Below are 24147 nucleotides of genomic sequence, written 5' to 3'. Positions count from 1 at the left end.
CAAAACCACTGTATGGTGAGATAATGAGCTCATAGTATAGTAATGAATTTCCACTCTAGTATTGCACTGTTGGAGTTCAGATTACAGCATCAGAACCTGACATGCATGTTGAATGTCAGCTGAATTTGAATCCATCTATATGATTGTATTCTGCTTACAAATCAATTGCTTGTCTTACAAAACTGTGTTTATGTTTCTAAATCAATACAAATATCTGCATATCTCTGTCTATCGCTAACTATCTGCTGCTGAACATTTAAAGGTCATTGCAAGCTCCACTATGTAAATATTGTGACTGTGGGGCAGTCAATGGAAATACAAGGTTTGTATTAGCTGTAATATGAGTGGACAGTTTGTAGTCAGGGTGATCCCACTGAAACTAAAACCACCACCATCCCTGCTTAATGATTAAAACCACTGTATGGTGAGATAATGAGCTCATAGTATAGTAATGCATTTCCACTCTAGTGTTGCACTGTTTGGGTTGTTTACTCCTTTAAATACTAGAACCAGGGCTCGGATTGCAGCTTCAGAAGCTGACCTGCATGTTGTCCAACTGGCCCAGTCTTAAACACATTGATGGTTGTCTGCTAGGTAAATTTTGTCAAGGTAAACTTTTAGAAGCCTTGATCATTTACTGTTTTGACATAGGAGGAGCTGTGAGGAGTGATTTCTGAAGTCAGATGCATTTTAAATTTATTTAATCTTCTAAAGTCGGTACAAAACTTTGAACTATTCTACTCTTGCTCATTTTACAACCACAAACTTGTGGTGTTTTATTTGGATTTTATGTGGAAGAAACCAGTGTGCAATTCTGAAGTGAAAGAAAAGCTTGTTAAAATTGCTTACAAATGAAAGGAGAGACATTTGTGTATTTCTGTTCAGCCTCTCTGCATCAGAACATTGTAAAATCGTCTTCTGGTGTAATTACAGTAGCAAGTCTTCTGCGGGCTGAAACCATTGTGTTTTTGCAAAGCAGCTCAAGATCAGATGGTTTGAGTATTGCGTAATATTCTCAATTCAATTTAGATCAAGGATATTCTAACACATGAATGTGTTTTGATCAAAAACCATTGCATTGTTGCTTTGTCTGCATGTTTGGGGTTGTTCATGATGTTCCCACCACCATGCTTCAAGGTGATGTGCAGTTCATGTAGGTGTGGTTGGGTTCGCCAAACAGTGTGCAGGCTGTGGGTGTGTGTGGACATGTACCTCCTACCTTCTCTCTCTCCAGGGTGTGACAGCCGGATTGGTTGCAGCTGGAGTTCATCAGGCAGCAATCAGGAGGAGTATTTAGAGGAGCGGTTTTCCTGAGGCAGACCACAGATGATTCAGTCACTTCAAGTAGTAATCGGACCTGAAGTAAACACTTGTTTTTGACTTTCACCTACTTACTTGCAGTCAGTTTTTATGGATTCCTTCATAAGATTTTCTGCCACTCAACAGGCCTTTCCTGGAAAGAAACAAGGGGAAACAATTATTTCCGCCTAGAGGACTTCTTCATCTTTTGCTAATTTAATTTATTTATTTTTTTCTGTCAATTGCTTTCTTTTTGCCACTCTCCCATAAAGGCCAGACTTGTGGGAAGCATGACGTTTTTTGTCAGGTTAACAGATTCTGCAGCTTATCCAGAGTTGGGTTTGCACTTGGAATAAATGACATACAATTGGACTCTAGTTACAAACTAGGTGACTTCTGAAAGAAGCTAGCACTGGATTTTATTAAAAGAATATTAAACTAAACAGAGGTTGTCACCATATTGTAACATCTGCATTGACTCATAGTTGTTTAGCTGTAGCGTACAGTTAGAGTGAGTCTATCAAACTTGCAGCTGAAGCACAAAGGAAACTGCTGTGTTATTTTAGGGCCACACAGCAAAGAATATGATCTACATTCTTTGAAGACTAGCACTGTTCCTAGAAGTGTCAGTGAGACAACAAACATAGCAAGGACTGAGGTAAAATTAAAAGGCTCAATGCATGAGGCATTTACACAAGATACGATAGCGTTCAAGCTGCAGAGTAGTGGTTTACCGCATCAAAATGAGCATGAGCAGCTTTACTTTCTTCTTAAAATCCTGTGAAGCAACTTCCTATGCTGTTGTGCAATTTAAATGTTAAACCATATGCCTTCTCTGAAACTTTCAGCAAGAGAAAAAGGCTGTAATCGGTGCATGTTTCGTCTTTCTGTTTTCACATTTCACGAGGTGTGAAGCCCGTGTCAGGAAAATCAGCGCAGATGTTAGTTTGCTTAACCCGGCATTTACACACTCTCACGGTCTGACCCATTCCCCGAAAGAAAACCCCAGGAGGGCACCCGTAAGACGAACCCACGTTGGACCAGCGTCAAGCTGAAAACAGACAAATTCAGGGGAAGAAAAAAATCATGCACTCTTTGCAACCTGATCCCCCGTCGTTCGCCTTTCTCATGGCCCTGTCTGAATGCCAGCATCTGTGTAAACGCTAAGGTAATTCACTCCCCGCTGTGAGTGGGGAGGTAGCATAAACCACTTTTCATTGCACACATCCTCTTAGATCAGCTCTGACTTCTTCCAATTGTGTCAAGACATATCATCAGCGTAGCACTGCATAATTCAGATTAACACTTTTCAGAAGAGCAAGAATGTTTCCCCTAAAGTACAGAAACAGAAACAGAAAATGAGCCTAGGTTGACAGCCTGTTATAGTTGATATTTCCACTCTTTTCTTTTCAGAAGTGACTGACTGCTCTGCAGATAAGGGTCAGCCCCAGACACACCGTCTGAATCTAAATGACACCCTATAAAAGCGGCGCTACCTTTCTCAACAAAAAGATATGCATACACACACCAACAACTTCCCCTAACAATGACTCAGACTGAAGATGCTGAACAGAATAGATTAAGTAAAACTGAAAAATTTCAATACCTAAATGATACGTTTTCCATTGTCATCAAAGGCCTCTTGGTTTTATTTCACTAGAATCAATAAATATCTTACTAGATTCTGTTACTGATGCAGCTGCTGGGTGACAAAGGGAAATTACTTTATAACTACTGAGCCATGAAAGTTTAACTATTTCACAATAAAACAAGAAAACAGGTGGAAGTTCTTACAAACACCTTGATCCATGAACAAATCAACTAATCGGTAAAAAGTTGGAAAACTACAGACTTTCAGAAGAAAGCCTTTGAGGAAATTAAGTGACAGTTTGGTAGCTGCTAACGTTAAAAGACGTCATAAGTCGACCTGCATGAATGACTGAAGGGTTAACATTTGGATCTACTGTATGGTATTGCACCCAAAGTATTATTTGATCATCCTTTGTCTTAAAAACCAAAGTTCCTCAAAGAATGAGCTCCTTTCAAGACGAAAGTGGAAGTTTCTGCAGCTCTATTTGAGATGTTATAAAAAATTGGTCGAGTAGATTTTTCACACAGTTGCCTTTCTGACGACAAGAAAATAGTCTAAAAGACCTCAAAAAGCAACTAATCACACCCAAATTACGAAACACATAAGAAACATTGGGTTATTACACTATTTTTAAGGCTTTAGGAGAGAACCAATATCCACAAAGAGACTCACATGGAGCAGTGAACCTTTCCAAGAGAGGTCTGTCTCCCAAAATCACTCCAGAGTGCAGTAACTACTCGTAGAGGAGGTAGCAAAATAACCTAGATAACTATAGCACTGAAGACTTCACTTAACCCAGGTAAGTTTGGTTCTCACGATTCAACAATAAGAAGGAGACTCAGCAAAAATGGTATAAACAGTGAAATTTAAGGCCAAAACCAATGAGGACAAAAAACACAAAGATCCACCAAGTTTAAGACTGACAACATGGTGGTGATGTCCTGCTAAATCATGACCTGGACCATTTACCATTAGTAGTAGCACCATGAATCCTGCTTTCTGCCAGAAAACCCGATGGAGAATGTCCAGCCATTAGTCTGTGACATTAATGCTGCCAGACAAAGATCCAAAGCACACAAGCAAGCACTCTTCTAAATACCTCCCACCAAAAAAATGGCATAACAAAAAACACATCAATGATGTCCTAGTCAAAGAGAACAAATCAAAGTTTCTCCACAGTAATGTAAAATACTCATTGGTAGTTATTCCAACTAGTTTGAAATAACTGAGACCACAGCAGAGACATTTGGTCATAAAGCACAGAACTAGGTTTGGTGCAGCACACCATACCAAGTGTTAAGCTGTGTGGTGGAGGTGTGATAACTCTGGTTTATTTTTAATCCACAGGTCCACAGCTTCACCAAACTTGGACAATTACAGATGGAACATCATTGTTTCACAACATTGATTAGTCCTCTAGCATAAACTACAGTAAACCTTGTAGTTCAGAAACAGAAAATCTGTGAAAAAAATTGAGCTCCTCTGACTTCTCCTAGTGCTAAGCAGAAACCAATCAGAGCATGGAGGAGAGTCTTAACTATGTCAATTATGCTGGTGTACGAGCTGCTCATTCCTCTTCCCTTCATCCCTACTATGGTACAGCTTCTTCCTAATATCAGAGCCTGCCGTGAATGCTCATGCTAGTTAGCATAGCCACCAATGACGACAGATAAACAGATTTCCTGGGACTCTTAATTGGTTCTGTGTCATTAGCACATATAGCTGAGCATACATGAGGATGATTGACAGCACTAAGTCACTCCTCCTGGCTCTGAATGGTTGTTTCTGACCATTTCTTCAGATGGTAACAGTAGCTCAGGAAGAAGGTGGAGGATCTGCCTCATATTACAACATCACAACATGGTGACAGCTTTAACTAATATGTAAAAAATGTATTTTTTAAATAAAAATTACCTGCTGCAGCTTTAATGTCTGTACACTGACCGAATTTAACTGACCGAAGTTAAATTTCTTGCTTGTGCCCACAATCTTGGCTGATAAAGCTGATTGTTATTCTGATCCTCTGATGCTTCCAGCAGGATATTGCAACATGCCACAAGGCTCAGATCCTCTCAAACTGGTATCCTGAACATGGAAACCAGTTTGAGACAACAGAGCACCTTTGTGATTTGGTTGATTTCACATATCAACCTGAACCAAACTCTGAAGAAAGTTTCTGAAACCTTATTGAGTCTTTGCCATGAAGAACTTTAGCAGCACCTTGACCCCTTATGCTTCGACAGTAAAAGGGGTCAAGGCAACCAGCAGTAAATTTTAGTGACTATAAATGATCCAGGAGGAAATATGGCCGTAGAGGCTGATACCTGAAAGCCACTTAAGACAGAACGCAGCGACCCACATTAAAAAAGACCAGAACGACTGGGATTGTGCTTGCAGATGAAATCCAATCCTAATTCCTTCATAGTTTAAGGGTGAAACACAAACTAGAGAGGCTCAGTAGAAGAGGGTGTACCAGTCTATATTTCAGTTTCCTTGAATGAGCAGGGAGGAGTAACTGAGCCTTTTAATATAACCCCATCAGAGTTCATCCAGAATGACAGCTCAGGAGACCGAGGCTTGGTGTGTATCTGCAGGGTGTTTACTCTAACCATTAGGCTCACTTTCAGTGGTATAATAACACTTTCTTTGATTAAATGTCTGCTAATTTTACAACCTTTCCATCTATCCTTAGCAGTAATTTAAAATAAAAGTACCCTGTGATGGAGAATGACAAAGCATGATCCTGGAAAGCGCTTTCCCAAGATGTGAGGAGGAAAAAAAAAATCAGGAAGTAGCTGCATGTGTGAATGTTCGGCTTTTTCAGCGCAGTCTTGCACAAGCGTCCTGGGAACAAAGAGGTAACGGCTCACCTGCAACAAGTCGGGACTCTTTTTAATCTGCAGTTTCTTTGCTTCGGGGGGTTATGACAGCTCACATGTGACTGAAAAAAAAAACGAAGATGGATGAGATACAATGTACTGAACTGTAGTAGCTCATGATGAGATAAGATTTTGTCACAGACAAAAATAAAGGACACACGTGCGTATGTTCGCACACGTGTGCACATGGGTGTAGTGAAGCAGATCCTTTACATAAAGGGATTAAATGACCGGCAGCCTGAGCAGTTATTTTAATTGAAGATTTGCTGATGGAGACACTTTAGAGGCTTAATGGACTTTTCTATTTTTACCCCCAGCACACCCTCACAGACCTTTGGTAGTAAAAATAGTCAAAGCAAAGATGAATTAATGTCATTATAACCAATAAAATATAACTACTTCGGAGCCACCTAGAAAGCTTCAGTGGTGAGATTTCAATTGGCTGCATCTGATCCTGTATTTCTGCACACAAAACCTCAAAATCGACATTGTAAGAGAAGGGTTAGTTGATTGCATGAGCACCATTTTAGGGGAGTGCAAAAGGAACTGCAATGTGCATGCATTGCTCAGTGCATTTTGCAATCTCAGAATGTGCCGCTGCCTGCTGTTGCGGGTTGACAGAACAAATTTGTGAATGAAGTTCCCGCCATGTATGGTTGTTAGGACAAGAGGAACAAGGAAACCGAGTGTTTCCTCTCTTTGGTTTCAGCTGTTGAATTTTCTTGTCAATGAGCTTTGCAATGGCTGAAAGCTAAGTTTACTACACTGTCTGCATTTATAGATATCCTGCTTCAGCAACATGCTGAGATCAAGGAAATCAAAAATATACAAACTTCTGCAGTGCAGCAGCAACACATATTAGGCAGTAACCATAGTTTCATGTAAACTGTCCAAACCTCTAATAGTTCCTGTTTCTATGTGAGTCACACTCTTTGTTTCTCAGCTTCAGAAACCACTCCGAATAACAGTCTACAGTCTAATAACACGAAAGTCTCCACTTACTTTTATCACAACTGTCATCCACCACTGTGTTTTAAAGCTAAGAAGAATGGTGGCAGCAGTCTCAGGGAATGACTGAGTTTCAGGTACACTGCACACTCAACGCTTTACATCCCCAGCATTAATATATGCAACCAGTTGAGTCAGAAGGCAACTTTCCCTCTTGGTGTACAGTAAAATCACGAGCTCTGACAGATTAAAACCACGCAGGATGTTTCAGAAGCCATCTCACTATTGCTATTATTTTACTTAGCTAGAAAATAGCTGAGTAAAATAAAAAATAAATATATTTTTCAAGGTATTAAACCTGGCAAAGTGCAACTTTGACAAAGTTGAGTCATCCTTACACAAAACGATATTTTTGGCGTTTAAAACAAGGCGAGAAGGAAATCCATCCATCCATCCATCCATCCATCCATCCATCCATCCATCCATCCATCCATCCATCCATCCATCCATCCATCCATCCATCCATCCATCCATCCATCCATCCATCCATCCATCCATCCATCCATCCATCCATAACAATAATAGTAATTCCAATCCTCATCAGTAACCTAATTAATAAAAATAAAATAAATAAATTACCAAATTACTATAAATAAATATATTTAATAAAATCAAACCTCTAAATACAAATAAAAAAGCTAATAATTACAAATCAATAAACCTGAAATATTCTAATCACTTAACATAAAAATAAAAATAATTAAATAAAATAAAAAGCATAATCATAATTAATTAATTTTATCAAATCAAGCCCATCCACAACATGAACAAACATATAAGTAAATAAAATCCAAATAATAAATAAATTAACTAAGGAGTCAAAAGGTTATTAAATATTACTTAAAACAACTTGTGCTCATACATAAACCCACAGGTGGAATAATAACAGCATGTTGATTATTGCATACAATGCAATAGTTTTTGCTATTTTACAACAAAACAAGCTACTCTTCCTTTTTTGGCACAAACACCAGCTCACTGACATCATCACCATATCGGCAGCGTTCAAGAGTCAAAACACCAAAACTCTGCTCCAGGGAACACCGTCTATGTTTTTCACATTTCAGTGGTCAGAATTGTTTCTTCTTCACATTTGCAGAAGAGAATGAGGTTAAACTTATGGTTCCCTGGCCATTCACCCATGATGCCTGAGTGACGCAGGTTTCATCATCTGCAGCAGTCCGTGGTGATGAGCAGCCACGGCTGACTGCGTGCAGTCCAGAGTTGTGGGGCCACGCAGACTGCAGCCTGAATGAGGACAGCGCTAACAACAGGTTGCTGCTATCCACATTTAGACAGTTTATAGCTTAGGGAGAACGAAGTGCATCAAGTTTTGGTCAGAAACCACTAAAACATCTGCCTTTTTCTCTTTTGAATTGACACATTATTGCACACCCAAGGATGAAGTGTTAACTTTAAATCCACAGCGTGACTGACCGCCAATAGCATAACTCCAAATAAGTGGCTATAGAAAGCATATCCTTCAATTATATGGCTCTAAAACTTAAATCTTCAAACCTAAAGCTCAGCTGTCTGATGTGTCCTTATTAAACCTGCTGCTGGAAATACTCAGGCTTTAATGCTGCCTTTTTATGGAAAACAAACACCACCAAAATGCAAGAAGGCAGCAGACAGGTCAGGGAGAAAATCACGGAGAAGTTTATAGCAGGGTTAGGTCAAAAAAACAACATGCCAAGCTTTAAACATTTTGTGGAGCACTGCTCTAGCCATTACCTGAAAATGTACCGTAAAAAACACATTCCTTGTGTGAAAAATAAATCAGATAAATTTCTGATGCAGGTCAGGGTTGATCGGAATACAAAATCCCAATTAAAGCAGCAGTATGTAACTTTTACAAAACAGTTTTTACATATTTGCTAAAACTGTCACTGTTTCCTGACATCATAATCTGAAACAAATAATCTGTGTAAAAAATCCAGCTCCTCTACCTCCTCCCTGTATTCCTACTGCCATCTGCAGAAATACGCTGTATTACTGTCAATCATGCTTATGTAAATACTGCTCACACCTATTCTCTGCCACATTACAGCTCCTCCCCACAGTAAAACGTATCATGAAACGAATAGACTAGTTAGCATAACTACTGATGATGATGGATAAACAGTTTTAATGCAAGTTATTTCTCCACCAGCAAACCGGCAATCTTTAGCTTGAACATACTGTGTATGAAAATGAGTGAGTACCATGTACATGAGTGTGATTGACTGCACTAAGACCTTCTGACCTGGAGTGGTGTATTTCTGCAAATGGCAGTAGGACCACAGGGAGGAGCCATTATCTCCTCTGACATCATAATGTGTATCACATTATGATAGTGACATTTTTGACATATATGAAAACAAAAAAACAGGTTGTGCAAAAGTTACCTGCTGCAGCTTTAAGAGGTTCAAACACATTGTTTGTGGTTGTAATGAGCCAAAATGTGAATAGGTTCATTTGCAAGGTTCTATGCGCAGTAGAATGCTGTAAGGAGTACATTCCTGCAAATCCTGCTAGCTAATAAAAATAGCCACTAACTGCTGTTCAGTATATAAAATCCTGCAAAATGTTTCCCACAAGTTGCAGAAGGAAATTGGCAAATAAAACAATATATTAAGCAACATTCTTACTGACAGAGAGTAAATCCTTTAGGCTCTGTCTGCATGTCAAAACATATACAAATCCCAATATGGGTAAGTTGTTTCATGCTACATACTGTTTAAGATAAACAATGCTGCAGATATACTTAAAGGTAACATACTTTTTGCATTTTCTGTGCATTACACAGAAGGTGCATTGACGCATTTCCAGCTGCATCAATAACAATTGATTTAAACTGTGAAATGCATGTTTGAATAGTGGAGTAGAGAAAAAGCAGATTACATCATTCAGAAAATTTTCTCTGGCTGTGTGTGTTCATGAGAAACAGCTTAATAAAAGCAGAAAAAACAAACAAACAAAAAAATCAACAACACAAAAAAAAAAGCAGGTGAGAAGTCTCACCTGATCTGAGCCCTGCAGGCAGTGGCTGTGACACGTGATGTGCAAATGAGGTTGAACGCCTCTCACCTCTTGGTGTTAAATGCAAACAATGCCACTGGTGGAGCCCAGCCAGCATGTGTGTGTGCATGCGTGTGTCGGGGTGTGTGTGTGTGGCCGGGTGGGAGTTTAACAAGTGAGTCGATAGCTGAATGGGAGAGAGCAGACCGCTGGCACTGGTGAACAAACAGAGCAGTCACATCAAAAGGCCGAGGGCGTGAACACTAACGATGAAGTCAGACGTTTCCCTGAAGTAAAACACCCTGAATGATGACAATAAAGAAAGTTATTATCGTTTAGATGCATTCCTTTGAACTGATTCAGGCAGGAAATAGATGAGGGTGGAAAGTCTAGATAGCCAAGGTTACAGGGGTAATGTAACAGAGTAAGTAGATATTTTACTTGAAAAGATTAACTTTGTGAAAAGCGTCACAAAATGAGGATTAAATCAAATCTATTGACAAATGCCTTTGTCCTTTACTTCACCCTAAGAGTAAAAACAAAAGCTAGAAAAATCCTCGGGGAACATAGCTAACATTAAACTTTTCGCAAGTTTATTAGGTTATAAAACAATGGAGTCAATTATCCATGTTTTGTCACCTCAAACGTCAATATTTCTTTATTGCTGTTTTATGAGATACACTCCACTTGGTGAAAGCCTAAGAGTGAAATGGAAATAAAGAGGATACATGGTTTCACAAACATTACAAAAAACCCCCCAGAAAGTGCAGCATACATATGCATTCTGCCCCCTCAACTCAGTTAGCCCTAAATAAAATACAGTACTCAGAATGGGGCAATCTGCTTAGAGGGCAATTATTAGTCATGCGTTCCACAAATCTGAACTTTATGAAAGAGTGACAATAACAAAGTTATTGGTGAAAGAAAACAAACAAGTCCTGTATGAAGTTTTTTATGAAGGACACAAAGCAAACCTATGGAAGAAAACGTTTTGGATATCTTACCTAATACTCTGCACTACTCTGAACACATCATCCCCACAGTTACAGAGGGAGGTGGCAGCATCATCATGTGGGGATGCTTTTCTTCAGCAGGGATGGGAAAGTTCTGGAAGAAAAAATGTTAGAATTTGTAAAAGATTTGAGACAACAGGACAACAACAATAAACAGCAAGAGTTAACAAATGGCCCAGTCAAAGTTCGGTCTAATTGAGAATTTATGAGTAGATGTGAAAAATATTTTTCACAGATGCTCTTCAACCAATATGATTGACTTCAGTAATGTTGCATAGAAGATTAGAGGAATATTTCCAATTAGACATAAACAAGTTCACTTAGGTCATAGCCAAGATATTTACATATGTCACAACTTTCCACAAACTTTTTAAGATTTACTAAGACAGATCTATATGGGTAGTTAAAAGGTCAGGACTGAAATACATATGAACATTTCTTAAAAGGCATGTCAGTAAATATAACAGCATATTATCTGATGAGGTGTCATAGTGGTGGGAAACTCAGCCAACCTTTACCAGTTGTCTTTGTGCTCTGCTTACTGGGTGGACATCCCCAGTTCATTCATTACCTGGAGTCCTGCAGCAGCTATGCGTGGGTTGTGACGCCTGACAGCACATTCCTGTACAGCAGTGAAAAAAAAAGAGAGTGGGAGTTGACAGAGGTTTATTTTAATGAGCTTTGTGTTTGTTTAACCTCCTTCCCGCACCTCCTGATCCCAACATGAAAGCGAGCAGAAGTCAGAATCAAAAAGCTTGACCTGGCACAGTGTGTGTTCGCATGAGTCTTCTCAGAACAGGCAAAAGTGCCCTGGGTGAGTGTTTTCCAAAGAAAGTTCAAGCATGCAGAGGAGGGACCAAGGTACAAGAGAAAGCGTGATAAAAAGTGACATGGAGCAATATCCAGTCTAATGAGCTTTGCTTTGCTCAGCTGACTACATCTAAGAGTTTCTGGAGGCTAGCCAAAGATAAGGATTTTAAAATCTATTAGATGGCTTACACCTGGTGTTCTGCCAAACCTGAAGAATACCTGACAGTCACATGACCACAAACCAACTAAAGAACAACTTCAATCTCTTTGATATAAACTGTGATCAAAAGTCACTTTAGCATAAGAACTCCATGCTAATAGTTTACACAAAACAGGCTTGTCAAATTTCACAAAATGTTACAAATCGGATTTTAGGAACTAGTAAATGTAAACGAGTTTACTTAATAATCTAAGCTAGGTTCGCTTACAATAACTTATCTAAGCTAACGTATTTTAGATAAGCTAAGTTAGTTTAGCATTAATATTCTTAATGATGCATCCAGTAATATAATATTTTTTCCCACTTTTTGACTTAAAAAATATGTCATAAGATCTTAAAACATTACTAGCAGCCCACGATTATTAAATAGATCCGGGCTAGTTACATGTTTTTGTTTGATTAGATAAGTTAGCTTAGCTTATATTAGCTATTGTGACCTAGCTTTAATTTGTGCACCATATAGCATAAAATCTAAAGCTAGTGCAACTTATAAAACATTTGTGTTTTGAAGGTCAATTTTCAGCCTGTTTATCTGTAACTTGACTTTGATGTTCTTCAGTTTTGTTTCTTATTAGTGTTACTCAGGGGGATTTTTCCTTTGCTGAACATTTTAACATGTTCGAGCTAAAACCAAAACAAGACATGGTTTTCCCCAGTTTCAGTTGAATACTATTCATATCATTATGTGTTAAATTTAAGCCCTATATGAATTACAGAAATTAAGTTAAAACTTAAATGACTCATGCTTAACTTACTTGAGATAAGAAAAGGGAGTGGGAGTTCAATTTAAAAAATGAAAATACCTTTAGTATATTTTAAGTTTAATAACAACAGGTTTAAGCCAATTGTAATCCCTGTTTTCAAAGCAAACCCTATCCACTTGTTGATGATAAAGGGGAAAGTAGTGGCTAATTGAACAATAAAGTTTTGATTTTAATTGTCTGAACTTGCAGTTTTAAGGCAGTAACTCGGTTTAAGGAGCCGGATTCTTCTCTAGGTTTATAGGGAAGAGCAGAATTTATTGACACAAATGATTTCTGAGATGAGTAATTTTTTTCTTTGCATAATGCGATTTGTATTTTTGCCACACCACAGTGACACCTGAACTCCCCAGACAGACCAACGAATCCCAGAATGAAACAAGTGATACCAGCTAAGAAAAAGAAGAATTACATTTAAAACATTAAATAAGACTGTGCTTTGGAAATATGTTTTTCAAAGATTATGAAATGTAAAGATTTTACAACTTTCAGAAACTGAAAAACAATTACAACTAGCCAGTGTTCAGATGTTTGGTTTTAAGGTGGCTACTTCTTGTCTAAGCAGATAAACTTTTGAATTTCAGCTTTTTGTTTTTTACTCATTTCTGTTATACAAACAAATATATAATAGAGAAACTGTAAGGCAATCATTTCTCCTAAAGAAGTTGTGAGTCAATTCAGGATGCATTCTTCTAATTATTACTAGTGGGAAATAGTTCTTAATTCTCTGAATTGTCCATATGCAACTTAAAACTCATTAACAGTACATATTTTTATGCTGGTGTCTAAAACCTCAATCTTTAATAAACGTATTTGACTCTACTTGTTACTATATAGAAAGTGGCATAAAAACAATCCCATTTCTACTTTTCTAACTTCCAGTATAAGCTAGCTGTGCTACAGTACTGAAGTTAGCTTGCGTGAAAAAAAAAATCAACAAGTGGAGCTCTGTATCCAGTCGTGTTATTTCTTTCTTGCCCTCCTCTTTAACAGCTTTAATAAGTTCACTAAGCATCTCTGCTTGTTAATTTTTTTTTTCCGCCTGCTTATGTAAAGTTGAAATTAGATTGCCATGTTCACCACTAGGGGGAGCTGCTGCCCAGGCAGCCCTCAGACCTCTACCTGTAAACAGACCGCTTCAGGCACACAATCCACGGAAGTCAACGTGACAATTAAATTTTAAGATTGAAACTGAGTGAAAGATTTTGTATCGCTATTTATTCGCTGTTGTACAGAAGAACAGTGCATGCATAACTATTTCAGCTTTACGGTTCTCAAACTTACGGTTTTTCATTCTTTTACCTTCGGTTTCATTTTAAACATTCTCAGAAATGTTCAGGCAAATGTGTAGATTACATAACTGGGGTGTTTTCAGGATTCACGACATGAGAAAATAACCCACTTTTGGTTTGTGGTGCACTAAACCCAGACACTTAAACCAATAAGGCAGTCGATGCTGTCAACAACAGTCGTAACATGCAACCTCTATCGGGCTCTAACAGCTTTACTGCATGTTTTTCTCAACATTTTCGATGGTGTACATGCTCTGTTTCACTCATTTTTTCCCTAAATTGATCATCTTTCACATTCATTTTAATATATCTCATCAGACATCTTGTTGATGGGAATTGGTGCGGCTGACTCAGCTGTTAATCACATGTAAAAACAACAACACTGAAATTCTGAGGTAAGGTGTCTTGTGGGTGTAAAATGATCTGTTAAAAAGTACAAGTGGCTCATAAGCAGAGTGAAAGGTTTTCCCCAGTAAGCAGCGCTAACTGGTCTTCAGGTGACTTCACAGGCTTCCTTGATTAACTGGATACAAACATAAAAACAAAGCAATGATGATTCTGCTATACTGACAATTTTATTCATAAAAGTGTGCACCTTTTTCCAACATTTAACAGTAACAAGTGCCTAAAATGAGCTACAAAAATGGTGTAAATAGGCAATTTTTAAAAAATGTACATACTGTAGGTTTAGGATTGGCTGCAAAGCAAGTCCCTCCCCTATTTCACTTGCGTCCATATATAGTCCTGTCTTGATTTCCAGGTCTCAAATATCAAAGTCCTCATGACCACATCAATTATACACAACACACCTAAATGTAAGCTAAAAAGTTTCAAACATTCAACAATATGACTTCTGGTAAATAAAACACCCTGCTGGCCCTTTAAGAGCAACAGTGGCAGTTGTACTACTAGGTACTTCCCAAACTCAATGAACCACAGGGGGGCCCAGTCAGGGGTGTATCTGTGTCCTGTCAAAGAAAGGGGAAGTAGGTACTATTAAAACTCATTTGTGTGTACACATATGCTTCTAAAAGATGCTGTGAAACTGAATCCAACACAGTCTGCTTCCATCTTTGCATCTTTCCTATTTAGTCCAAAATCCTCAATTGTGAGTTAATTGGATCCACAGCGGCGAGCTTCTGCGGCCCCAGCAGCAGCAGCCGTTGCCTGCAAGACACAGAAAAGGAGACATGTCCTGAAATGACTGTCTGAAAAAAAAAAACAACTTTCATCTCTCATAGCAGGTCACTGAGAAACACTTAATGCAAACACAATGTCTCTTTCACAATGAGTTGATCAACGTTAGAAATGCATTTGACTTTCAGTAAACAGCGGGGAAAGATACAGGACATGTAGCAAAAGAAAGTATGCACAAAATCTACAACAGTATACAGGCACTCCATTGTTATATCTTCAATTACTGCATTTTGACCACTAAAACCGCTACAACAGAGAACTGTAGGTTTAAACAGATTAATATTAGCACTCTAGTAATGTATTGGTTGCTAGCCAATCCTTTGCACCAACTGCAGCCATTTTAGTTGTTTCATCTTTGGAGCAAGTGTCCCAATAGGATGCTAGCCAGCTAGCAAAAGCTCCAAACGGCTAAAAAACAAGTCAGGATCAAACCATCAGCCTACAAATCAGAGGAGGCAGCTAAAAAGAACTCAGTCTATTGGTTGAGACTGAGTGATTTATATTTATACTTTTACAATTTCATAAATATAGTTTTGAAAAGTACATCCACTTACATTTAGTACTTTGGTGATTACATTATTTATTTATTTACAGTGCTTTGAAAAAGTCTTTGCCCCCTTACATGCATAAACCAAGTAAATGTAAAAAGTAATTTACAGATGGGAATTTTATTAATTATAGAGAAAAAAAAGCCATCCAAACCATGGCTTTTCAGTAAAACAATACTGCCTCTCTAAATGTAACAGCTAATTGTGTTTGCTGATATCAAGCTTTTGTTACAACTGTGAATTAGTTTTTTACATCACTGTGGAGGAATTTTGAGCAGCTCTTCTTTCTAGATTGGTTTTACATCATCTCATATACGTAGGTCTGGACTTCGACTAGGCCACTCTGAAGCACAGTTGTCGGTTTTTTTGAGGCATTCAAAGTTGGACTTGATGGTGAGTTTTGTGAGGTGTGAGGTGACGTTCAAGAACAGATCACATGACGTTCTTCAAGAGTTTCTGGTAGAGAGAAAAATTAATGGTTCTGTTTCTTAAATCATTGCCTGAATATTGCAGAAGGATCGAAGAATATGAGCAAGTCCAACTCTGCTATTTACTGGGAAAGAATACTTTGGAGTGACCTAGTCAAAGTCCAGACCTTGTTTAAGACCATGATCTTAAACTAGATGCTTATGCTTAGAAAACTTCCAATGTGCCTGAATTAAAACAATTCTACCAATTAGAGTAAAAAGCATTGTTAAAGGTCAAACAATGAGTTAGTTTTTTATCTCATCCCTTGAACAGTTTTTTACGTAGGTTATCTTCGTCTGAATTTAAAATAAATTTAATGACCTCAAACATTCATGTTTAAGGGCAGAAATAAATATTTCTTTGAAGCTCTTAAATGTCTGTTCAAACTTAGACTAAAGCTGAACTAATCACTCACACAACCACTGAGCACATTTCTCTGAAACATCGTAAAGTTCAGCATCTTGCTCAATAACATGTTGAAATGTGAACTGGGAGATCATCGCAATACAAAGCTGCATGGTCTGAGCCCCAGCAGCTTTATTTAAACTATTATGCAAGAAGGTAGCAGTCACAGTCAGTATCACAGCAGAGCCAAAGAAGCCTCTGACTGAAGACAGTTTGCTGTTGTTTGGAGGTGATGAAGAGGAGGTTCAGGGTTTTCCATAAACGTCTCATTTGGTGAAGAACCATTCTTTGCACAATCATCTCCAGATGTGCCAGAGAAGTCCCCAGAACAGAACCAGCCGCCTTCAGCAGCTTGCTTTGCTTTTCTTAACACATTTTTATAAATATAAAGGTTTTATAAATATAAAAACAACAAAAGGTGTAAGCAAAAACAGTGATGTTTGTTAAAACGAGAGCGGCAATTTGGATACTTTATTTAAAGTACAGGCATAAATGATGAATCTATTAATGAGTTTCTCTATGTGTCCTATTTTGTATTTTTGTTTTTCATTAAATTTTATAATTTTATAATATTGATTATATTTCCTGTGATTGCCATGTGTATCTTTGACTAGTCCGCATTTTGTTGTGCAACTTTGTCTTGTTTTAAGGAAGATGATTTCCTTTTTAAATTTGAAGAGGTTCAACTTTTTCGCTAAATGGTCAGTCTGTTTATGTGCGAATGTGTCACTGATTCATTTAATTATTTCCTGTATTATGTGATTTTATTTAAACACAAACTGTTTGGTGATTTGTAATGACCATGATGTTGGCCATGTATTAATCTGAAAATAAAGTTGCTTCTTATACGTTGAGTGTTGCAGAAGTCTTCACCTCACCAAAAACAGAGAGAAAATCGATTTCAGTTCATTGACATCCACTTATACAACACAATGATCAAATATAATGCTAAAAACATTTAGAAAAAAATCTGAAAAAATGTCTGCAAATATTTCAACTGAAATGTCAAAGGGGAATTATTTAGTTGAAGACAAGAAATTACAATTTCACACTCACTAAACATTTCAATAATAAAGAAATCATTTTTTAAATTTGATTTTAGTTGAGATTTCAGACATGCCCCACGAAACATTTATTTGGACAAAGTTTTTGGCAAGTTTGTCCAAATCAACAATGCATAACATTTTTTATGAATTATTCTTTTACTGGATGAATTCTCACTGAAACTTTTGCGTAAAAAAACAACAACTGAATTTTACAGAATTACTAGCGGTACAGTTAATTCTGTTCCTGCTGTCACATGGCTTAGCATATAAAGAGTCCATCAGATTTTTGCTTGAAATCGTCTCAAACAGAAGACAGGCCCACAGCATCCTTGCTCCTCCACCGTACTTAAAATCAGGCATCAGGAGTTTTATTAGCTTTAAGTCCCTGGAAAATAATCAACTTACAGTAAAGCATGCATTATAAAAATCCTTCAGTGACATTTGGCTAAGATAGTCATTTTATGTATCCTCTCCAGCCCCATTGGGCAAATTTACCTGAATTAGAGGTTTGGTTTTTCAAATTTCTGAAATCTTAGGACCCGTTTAAGACCATTAGGATTTAAATAAAGACTTTAGATAAAACTTACAAACTATTTCACTGAGCTGATGTCTTAAAAAAAGACATCCAACCTAAATTATGTTTTTTTTTGGCATGTTACTCAGTTGCTTTCACACCTAAGCTACCTTAATTTTACCCCCCTATACAATATAGTATGTTTCATTTACTCAAATAATAGGTTAGATTTTTCAGAAATTGAGCTGTGCTGCTAGAGTGAACAAGTATACCTGAATTAAATGGACTTATTTATTTAATTATTTATTTATTTACTTACTTTGTAAAGCTTAGGGATGACTAAAAAAATCCCGGTTTTCTATTTTAGAATCAATAATCTTTATGGTTGGATGAGGTTACTTATCAAGTTTTCAAACATAAAGCAGAAGATGAGTACTTAATTGAACTCGCTCCTTTTAGGAAGTTGTAAAAGCCACGTCAGTTTGTCTCAGTGGTTGTAAAGCTGGGGTGGAAACCGCCTGAAGAGGAGGCGGTGACGTCGTAATGGACAGCTGTGTCTCAAACTGGAGCTTCTCAGGCTGCTGCTCCTCCACTTCCTGCACTTCAAGGCAGCACGCCCGCTACAGAAAGCCACTCAGGAATATATGCAGAAACCTGTCATAGGAGGTGTTGAACTGTTTCATGATCAAGTGGGTTGCAGCGGCACTTGGGGACTTCACCTAAGTGATGACAGAGAGCTGGTGATGGCTTTGGGGTTTTGTCAGCAGGTGATGATTCAGTGAAATCGATGCATTAAAAGATGCCTCACTAGTATTTCTAAAGTTATAGGGTTGATATCAGAAACTCATTTTCTTATTAAAGTTGCTTCTGAATCCAGTCAAGTCATTGAAACATGCAGAACAAGGAACCAGGAAGAAAAATAACTGCGGAAAAATAATTTTAGGTTCTATTCTTAGTGTAGAAATTAGAGATGCAAAACCGTTGCACAACCAGCTCTGTTATTACTCATAAAAAAATATTTCACTGTTACTGAACAATCTGTTCTTCTTCACTGGTGTACTGTACTGTAAATTATATTACATTTTATTATGCACATTGTCAAGAAAATCCGAGCTCATCCCACTTCCCCATGCTGGAGATTTTAGTTTAACAGTAATAATAAATAAAGTTATCTTTAAAATGAATCACTCAAGTGACATCTAGGCCCAACAGTAGACTTAGGTGTCAATAAAATAAATCTGGTTGTGTGTGTTGTTTTGTCTCATGCAAACTTTGCTTTAATTCTACTTTTTTCTATCTAATCATAAGAAATCATAGTCAGACAGAGAGAGTCATGAAACAGGAAAAGCAGGTTTCCTGGAAAAAGAGGAAGTTTCCAGCCTGCAGATTTATAAAAATAGCTGAGACTATTTCTTATTTTAAAGGTAAAGTTTTAAAGAATGAAATCTAAACATTTTGAGTAATTGGATAAGAAAAACCAGTAACCGTAACTTTAGTATTAAATAATTAGAATCATGTATTATTCTTGGTTTCATTTTAGAAAACATCTGTAATAACTCACATTAGGATTATAATAAGAGTAATTAATAAGTTATAAAATTATAAATGAATGATAAATCGGAGAAGCTAAAGAAAATAAATGTGATAAATGTGATTTTGACATTGAACTTGAAATGGTGTAAAAAGGTGTAACTGCAATTAAACATCACTGATATGTTGGAGGTAGAGAGTAGGTGAAAGGTGAACGGTTAAGGGAAAAAGGGGAACTAACAGGAGAGCAGAGATGATCAACGCCTTATTTAGGTAAAAGGTTGTGCAGGCAATGGACATAGGAGGTTGAGCAACTCTGAGACATTAGCACAGACATCAGGACATAATGTCTGAAGGACAGTGATGGATGTGAGGTCATCTGTCTAAGCAGACAGCCAATGAAAACGCACCAAAAGGGTGGATAAACCCTATATAAGGTGGGTGCAAAAGAGGAACCTTTCGTTGGATCCTCCGGGCAGCTTCGAGCCAAGAGATGGACAAAGAACTCTGCAGCTGAAGAAGAGCCGGAGCCACAGAGCCGAAGACTGTCCCGCTCATGGAGACCAACCGGTCAGGCCCACAACCTGTGGCTTCACATCGCACTTCTCTCATCAGCTGGGTTCAGACCCCAAAGACAAAGATGAAGACAAAGACAAAGGCAAAGACAAAGAAGAAGAACTGGTGCCTTTTTTCCTGCCAGCACCAAGTCCTGTGTGACCTCACCATCCATGCGGAGAAGAAGCTCATCAGACCTACAGAGATCCCTGCCTTCGCTGATCAACTTCCTCCTCCTGCTGCAGCACCTTCTTCATCATCAGACCTACAGAGATTCCTGCCTTCGCTGATCAACATCTTCCTCCTGCTGCAACACCTTCTTCATCATCAAGCCAGGTCTGGGGTTCGAAACGTCAAACTCCGTCCGTCTCTCTCAAAGGTTCCCTTTTTTTAGTTTTCAGTGTCAGCAGTAGGGAAAGACAGACTAGATGATTGATTTTACTTATTTGATTATTTCTGCTACTGAATTAAGCTGTACTGACCCTTGCAAAACTGCCTTACTAATAAAATATTTAGCATAAAGAAAATCTAAAAGATGTTGTGGACATTCAGTTAATGAGTCACCTTAAGGTTCTTTGATGGTTGTAAAATAGCTGTGATGTTTGATTCTGGAGAGGAAAAAGTTTAAAATGTTTTTAGGTTGCTGGTAGCCCAAATTTAAAACGTCATCCTTGGGACTCACCCGAGTCACTAAAACCTACCTGGTTCAATAAGAAATGCAAGTTGTAAAATAGAGAACGAGCGACCGTTAACAGGTGTGCTCTGTGAAACTAGTTGGCTGTAGGCTGCTCAGTCTGGCTAATTCACAGGGGGAAGAAGGGTGGGACACCTGGATGTAGGCCGTCAGAAAACCAGGCGAATCGTTTCTCGAAACCAGCTTAAACAGAGTTTACTTCAGTTCTTGGCAGGGTAAATCCCAGCAGATTTAGGAAACTCAATTAACCCGTTAGAAGGAGAGCTGGTAGCACATCTCCCCTCTCAGAAGAGGAAGTAGAGAGTGAGACAGTAGAGACAGAAAGGAGGGGGGGGGTGTTGCGCAACAACAAGTGGCGCCCAACGTGGGGCCCAGTCCAACGGGAGTAGGAGACGGAGTGATGGATGATCACTTCGAGGAGGAAAATCTGGGGAAGAAACCGGAGGAAGCCGGCCGCCCAGATCGTTTGGAAAATGAGGAGAACTCAACAGAACTGCATCAACTTTCTGCACAGCTACCCAGGGCACCCAGGACAGCGGATGGAAGGTTTGTTCATCAAGAGCACAGTCCCATGGGGTTCAGTCTGCATGGATGTAGCAGAGCCAATGGGGACAACAGGAAAGAGGGGTGAGAAGTACCTCTTGGTGCTGATGGACACAGTGACAACTGCTAGAAGAGCAGGTCTTCCCCTGCAGAGGAACTCCGTTCACGTCACAGAAAGCAGGGAGGCGAAGACACTTCTCCTTTTTGCTCAGAGAAGAAAAAGGGAAGTTGCAGCTCGAAGTGTCACTGAAAACAGGGCAGAGAGTTTGGATTAAAGCTCAAGATCGGCCTGCAACTACGGTGATCAAGCTGAGATTCAACGCCCAAGATTTTGTAAAGCAAGTACTGAACTTCAACACAGTACTACTGATGGAGAAAGGGGTCCATGAGGAAGCAGTGCTCAAGCCAGTTCTTAGCTACAGCAAACCAGAACATTACAAGAAGATGGCCAGAGAATCAAGCACCATGCCATCCTACAGTAGACTGGCCACTATTACAGGAAGGTTGCCGTTCAAAGAACAACTTCAAGGCTTTGGACTGGGAGGGCCGTGAAGAAATTGGACTATGCTAAAGAAGAACTCCTGTCACAACCTGATGGATTACAATGGAAAAGGATCATGATTACAGATAAAGCGTCATGATGCTTATGCTTTTTACTTTGCTCTGCTGAACAGCCAGAAATTTTTTTTTTTTGAGGCCTTCTGTCTCAGCCCATCTTCCCTAAAGAACCATTCCACATCCTGAAGAACCGACAGTTCATCCAGCGAAGGTTCTTGTAGAAGACTCAGAGCGATCCAAGTTTTCTTCGACATTCATCACCTCATGGGGGAAATCAAAACTCCAAGGAGGGGGTGTCAAGAGAAGTGGAGTTTTGATGACTACACTGAGCCCTCTGTGACAACTGAGGATGAAGAATCTGCATCTTCACATCCCAGACGAACATCTTCTCTTTCCAGGGGATGAGGACGGCGAACTGCAGGAGGGTGATGGACTCCCAGCATGTGAAAGGTCTGACCTCGTGGAGGGGGTGTCAAGAAAATCCGAGCTCATCCCACTTCCCCATGCTGGAGATTTTAGTTTAACAGTAATAATAAATAAAGTTATCTTTAAAATGAATCACTCAAGTGACATCTAGGCCCAACAGTAGACTTAGGTGTCAATAAAATAAATCTGGTTGTGTGTGTTGTTTTGTCTCATGCAAACTTTGCTTTAATTCTACTTTTTTCTATCTAATCATAAGAAATCATAGTCAGACAGAGAGAGTCATGAAACAGGAAAAGCAGGTTTCCTGGAAAAAGAGGAAGTTTCCAGCCTGCAGATTTATAAAAATAGCTGAGACTATTTCTTATTTTAAAGGTAAAGTTTTAAAGAATGAAATCTAAACATTTTGAGTAATTGGATAAGAAAAACCAGTAACCGTAACTTTAGTATTAAATAATTAGAATCATGTATTATTCTTGGTTTCATTTTAGAAAACATCTGTAATAACTCACATTAGGATTATAATAAGAGTAATTAATAAGTTATAAAATTATAAATGAATGATAAATCGGAGAAGCTAAAGAAAATAAATGTGATAAATGTGATTTTGACATTGAACTTGAAATGGTGTAAAAAGGTGTAACTGCAATTAAACATCACTGATATGTTGGAGGTAGAGAGTAGGTGAAAGGTGAACGGTTAAGGGAAAAAGGGGAACTAACAGGAGAGCAGAGATGATCAACGCCTTATTTAGGTAAAAGGTTGTGCAGGCAATGGACATAGGAGGTTGAGCAACTCTGAGACATTAGCACAGACATCAGGACATAATGTCTGAAGGACAGTGATGGATGTGAGGTCATCTGTCTAAGCAGACAGCCAATGAAAACGCACCAAAAGGGTGGATAAACCCTATATAAGGTGGGTGCAAAAGAGGAACCTTTCGTTGGATCCTCCGGGCAGCTTCGAGCCAAGAGATGGACAAAGAACTCTGCAGCTGAAGAAGAGCCGGAGCCACAGAGCCGAAGACTGTCCCGCTCATGGAGACCAACCGGTCAGGCCCACAACCTGTGGCTTCACATCGCACTTCTCTCATCAGCTGGGTTCAGACCCCAAAGACAAAGATGAAGACAAAGACAAAGGCAAAGACAAAGAAGAAGAACTGGTGCCTTTTTTCCTGCCAGCACCAAGTCCTGTGTGACCTCACCATCCATGCGGAGAAGAAGCTCATCAGACCTACAGAGATCCCTGCCTTCGCTGATCAACTTCCTCCTCCTGCTGCAGCACCTTCTTCATCATCAGACCTACAGAGATTCCTGCCTTCGCTGATCAACATCTTCCTCCTGCTGCAACACCTTCTTCATCATCAAGCCAGGTCTGGGGTTCGAAACGTCAAACTCCGTCCGTCTCTCTCAAAGGTTCCCTTTTTTTAGTTTTCAGTGTCAGCAGTAGGGAAAGATAGACTAGATGATTGATTTTACTTATTTGATTATTTCTGCTACTGAATTAAGCTGTACTGACCCTTGCAAAACTGCCTTACTAATAAAATATTTAGCATAAAGAAAATCTAAAAGATGTTGTGGACATTCAGTTAATGAGTCACCTTAAGGTTCTTTGATGGTTGTAAAATAGCTGTGATGTTTGATTCTGGAGAGGAAAAAGTTTAAAATGTTTTTAGGTTGCTGGTAGCCCAAATTTAAAACGTCATCCTTGGGACTCACCCGAGTCACTAAAACCTACCTGGTTCAATAAGAAATGCAAGTTGTAAAATAGAGAACGAGCGACCGTTAACAGGT

At 38.7% G+C, this 24147-nt stretch overlaps 1 long non-coding RNA gene across 16 annotated transcripts in view; it reads right to left on the bottom strand.

The window, feature by feature from the left end:
- LOC116711980 (uncharacterized) overlaps nt 1-24147 on the bottom strand; it is a 56044-nt gene that overhangs the window by 4218 nt on the left and 27679 nt on the right. For 2 of the 16 annotated variants that reach the window (XR_004337376.1, XR_004337380.1), the window contains exons 2-6: nt 11303-15040; nt 10782-10884; nt 5761-5831; nt 1396-1453; nt 1213-1310 (exon numbers count right to left, since the gene is read on the bottom strand). This is a non-coding gene — a long non-coding RNA (uncharacterized LOC116711980). Of the gene's footprint in view, nt 1-1212; nt 1311-1395; nt 1454-5760; nt 5832-9780; nt 10080-10781; nt 10885-11302; nt 15041-24147 lie in introns of all 16 variants that reach the window. The other 14 variants (XR_004337373.1, XR_004337372.1, XR_004337379.1 and 11 more) reach the window with 13 other exon arrangements.

Source organism: Xiphophorus hellerii, chromosome 21, assembly GCF_003331165.1.
Source record: "Xiphophorus hellerii strain 12219 chromosome 21, Xiphophorus_hellerii-4.1, whole genome shotgun sequence".
In the NCBI taxonomy this organism is placed as follows: Eukaryota; Metazoa; Chordata; class Actinopteri; order Cyprinodontiformes; family Poeciliidae; genus Xiphophorus; species Xiphophorus hellerii.
Note: the sequence above shows the minus strand (reverse complement) of the source record. Positions and strands in the feature narration are given on the sequence as shown.